Source organism: Panthera uncia, chromosome D1 (assembly GCF_023721935.1).
Source record: "Panthera uncia isolate 11264 chromosome D1, Puncia_PCG_1.0, whole genome shotgun sequence".
Taxonomy (NCBI): Eukaryota; Metazoa; Chordata; class Mammalia; order Carnivora; family Felidae; genus Panthera; species Panthera uncia.
In genome coordinates this window covers 11,444,404-11,448,796 of record NC_064808.1, presented here as the reverse complement: position 1 = coordinate 11,448,796, position 4,393 = coordinate 11,444,404, and the positions used below count along the sequence as shown (strand labels likewise).

The window sequence follows — 4,393 nt, the reverse complement described above, 5'->3', positions numbered from 1 at the left end:
GCACACACATATACACACACACACACATTGGGCACACGAACACACATACACGCTTGTACACGCACACATTGCTCACACGTACACGCACACAGGATCCACGTAGTGTGGTTCTTCCTCCCTGTCTGAACCGTTGCCTAATTATGTCTCTTTCCCCTGGCTTCTCCCTGTATTTTGTTATTGATTTAACAAACCATTCTTTCTGAACATCTGAATTTGCTCCTTGAGCTTTTCTGCTCAGTTGCCTCCCTGGTGGTGCACGAGGCTCCTGCCATTGCACCGAGGTGATTTCCCACATAGCAAGTCCACTTTAGCTCCATCTGATGTGCCATAGAAGGTTCTGTCCCATCTGTGGGTTTACGTGGGGGTGTGGAGATGAGATGGCTTGGAACACATAGGAAGCACATGAAGGAAGCTTCAGGGAGGAGAGAGAGAGGTCAGAAGTGAATCCTGAGCTCTCTGCACCAAGTTTGATCGTGGGACCATTTGTCAATGGCTGGCCACACGTCTCTTTGTGGGACCTCTGCCTGGATTCTTCTTTAATTTCTCCATCCACATCTCGTCCAGGGCTTACAATCTCAGGTGCTTCTCATTCTAATGAATTCTCTGCTCTGAATCTGAAGGGCTGCCTCTTTCTGTGTTGGGTCTGAGGACTGGACGAGCCAGCAAGGAGGGACTACAGCGAGGATGCCGCTCCAAGGTGAAGCCGTCCAGGGTGGCCCCACTCCTCCCCTGCGTTTGGAGACCCTTCATTTCCGGCCACACTGGGAAATGGATGAGGCAAAACAGAGTTTTGTTAGGCAGGCAGCTTGTTTGTTTCGGGGAGATCCAGTCTCAAGACTCCTGAGGCTGGGATGGGACGCTGGGGTAGAGCGATTTGGAGAAGGCTTGGAAAAGGCAGCGGATACACTCTGGAGAGACCCACAAGCCCCCTTGCACATTCCTGTGGATCCTGACTATCCTACCTGCCATCAGACATCACCACTCTCATCCTCATACTTCCCACTCATGGTTATATGCTACTGCTTTGAGTAATGATCTGATGTCCAGTGGCCTTACTCAACTCACAGCGGTTTATCTGCAGACTCCTTTGGGTTTTATAAATACACAATCACATCATCTGCAAATAATGGCTGTTTTATTTCAATATTTATTACAGTGGCTTGGCCCTCCAACTCAATATTGAATAGAATTGCATCAGTCGACAGACTTGTCTCCTTCTTGATCTCAGGAGAAGCGCCTTCAATATATTACCATCAAGAACCACGTTTGCTGTAGTCTGTTTGTTTTTGGGGTTGGTAGATATATTTGACCAGATTAAGGAAATGTCTTTTTATTTCCAGCTTGCTAGAATTTAAAATTTAAATGTAGATTTAAAAAGAATCACAAATAGGTATTAAATTGTACCAAGAATATTTTTCTACATTTACTGAGGCGATCATACAGTTTTTCTTTCTATATTCGAAAAACGTGGTAACTTACATTGATTAACATTTAAACATTAAATGAGTCTTGTTTGTATGCCCAGAATAAATATGAGAATTAATCCAGGAATACAACTTTGAGATGTATAACCCTTCTGAGATATCACTGGATTTAATATGTCAACATTTTTCTTATGGCTTTTGCATTTATTATCATGAGGGATTGACTTATACTTTTCTTATGTGTTCTTGTGTTATTATGGATTCAGCTTAGCTAGCTTCATAAAAGACTTGGGAAATGATCCCATTCATTATTACCTTAAATGTTCGGAGATTTCACTTGTGAAACCCTCCTGGGCCAGGAATTGTCTTTGTGGGAAGGTTTTTCATACGAATTCAATTTCTCTCTTTTAAACATTTTTTTAATTTTTAAAGTAATCTCTGGACCCAACATGGGGCTTGAACTCACAACCCTGAGATCAGAAGTCTCATGCTCTACTGACTGAGCCAGCCAGGTGCCCCCATATGCATTTAATTTCTTGATGAGGTATAGGATTATATATGTTCTTTCTCTTCTTGTGTAAGTTCTTTTTTTTTTTTTAATTTTTTTTTAACGTTTATTTATTGTTGAGACAGAGAGAGACAGAGCATGAACGGGGAAGGGGCAGAGAGAGAGGGAGACACAGAATCAGAAGCAGGCTCCAGGCTCTGAGTCATCAGCCCAGAGCCTGACGCGGGGCTCGAACTCACGGACCACGAGATGGTGACCTGGGCTGAAGTCGGACGTCTAACTGACTGAGCCACCCAGGCGCCCCTTGTGTAAGTTCTTTTAACTTTGGTAGCTATCAGAGACGCTGAAGCAAAGTACACATGGGCTTCATTCCCTATGTGTACAGGTGGAAGGAACCCTAGATGTGGGTGAGGAATCCCAGATGTGACTAATAGACTCAGGTTGTTGTTTTGATGGTGCTTGGCAGGAAGATATAATGGGTGGGTTTTAAAAACTCCCCCATTTATCGGCAGTGGCATGAGCTTGTACCAATTTGACTATATTCAGAAAATGAGATATTCTTTTGGACACTGTCAGGTTTAGGTCTCCATTAGGATTACTTCAGCAAGTACAGCTCCAGTGGAGATTGGGGTAGAAGCCTGCATGGCATAAAATAGAGGAATCTGTGGCCACAGATGAGCCAAAATATTCTGGATATAGAGAGGGCAAAAGAAATCAAGGATGTAGTAAGAATGAAGGATTCAACCCTTTAAGAATTTGTGGGTAACCAGAGGAGACCGGCTCACTACTCAGTCTGGGCAGTTTCCAGGGAGGGGCAGAGGACGTGGTAATGGGACGGGAGGGTAAGGGATGTATGCAAAGAGGGATGGCAGTGACGGACTGGAGAGTCTAAACCGGGTAAGGAGGAAAGTGAGGCCATGGGGAGGTTGAGAGACCTTGTAAGTGTGGTGGGGTCAGTGGGCGTTAGGTCTTAGGGGGTTTCCAGAGCTGGGATACTGGAGTGTAGATGGAAAAGATGGCAAGTGTTGGCTGGAGAATGGGAGTCTTAAAATTGAGGTTATGGAGGGGTTGTTATTGATGGTGCCTATGTCTATGGCATAAGTATAGCAACGACTAGCTGGGAGAGATAGGCTGTAAGGAGGAGGTCAGGAACTTAAGGGTCGGGGCATTAGGAGGATCAGTAATGACACTGTTCTCAACCTTGGCTACATATTGTAATCACCTAGAGAATTAAAAAAAAAATTGATGCCTCAGTTCTCTGTAGACCAAATTAAACAGAATCTCTGTGGGTTAGATTTTAATATAGGTTTTTTTTTTTTTTTTTGAGCTCCCTAGGTGATTCCAATGTGCAGTAAGGATCGAGAACCTCTGAGTTGTAAGGGAATCAGAATCACCAAAAGAATGACCTTGGGCCAGAAGCTACAACTTTCCCAAAACAAGGGGTAGGACCCACTGGTATAGACGGTTTTCACAGGAGGGCTGGTGGGCGGCATAGGGACAATGTGAGAGTACATTTTTTTTAATTTTTAATTTTTTTATTTATTTTGAGAGAGAGAGAGAAAGAGTCAGCAGAGTAAGGGCAGAGAGAGAGAGAGAGAGAGAGAGGGAGAGAGAATGAATCCCAAGCAGGCTCCAGTGTCAGCACAGAGCTGGATTCGGGGCTCAAACTCACAAACTGTGAGATCATGGCCTGAGCCGAAATCATGGGTCAGACTTTCATCCGACTGAGCCACCCAGGCACCCCAAGAGTACATTTTTTAAAAGTGTGGTGGTGGGGGAGGGAAAATGGGTTGGAGGGGCCAATGGGGGGGGAAAAAGGGGTATTCTTTTGCTTAAAACCCACCATGGGTCCCCATCTCATCAGATTGAAAGTATAGGCTCCTCCCATGGTCTGCAGGGACTGACTCGGTCTCTTCTCACCACCTTCCCTCCCCCCCCCCCCCCCCCCCCCCCCCCCCCCCCCCCCCCCCCCCCCCCCGCCATGTTTCCTTGGATCTCCCTCTTGCCCATTCTTCTGTAGCCACCCTGTTTCCTTGTCTGACTTCCATCCCAGGTTTCTGCTCACATGCCCTCTTATTAGAGAGACTTTGCTGGGATTTTATTTAAATACAATGCTTGACCCCCGCCCACCCTTCCCCCTCTTGCTTCATAGCACTTCTTACGGCTGCAATGGCACATGCTTACTTATTTTCTTTGTCTGCCATCTCTACAAGAATGTAAGCTCCAGGAGGACAGGAACTGTTGTCTGTTTTGTTCACTGATGTGCTCCCAGGGCCTAAAGGGGCACTGGAACAGAATGCATGCTCATTGCATGTGCGAGGAACGAATGAATATATAGAGCAAATGAAAAAAAAGCAAAGCAAGTTGCATTGCCAGATGTCCAACATGATCCTGTGTGTGTGTGTATATATGTGTGTGCATAAACTACATATACTGAAAGGTCTGTCAGGGTATGTGCTAG

General features: G+C 45.4%; 1 non-coding gene across 1 annotated transcript; it reads right to left on the bottom strand.

Annotated features, from left to right (window-relative positions):
- Positions 1 to 1,865: 1,865 nt before the first annotated feature.
- Positions 1,866 to 1,938, bottom strand: TRNAR-UCU (transfer RNA arginine (anticodon UCU)). The gene has a single exon. It is a non-coding gene; the product is annotated as a tRNA-Arg (tRNA).
- Positions 1,939 to 4,393: the final 2,455 nt, after the last annotated feature.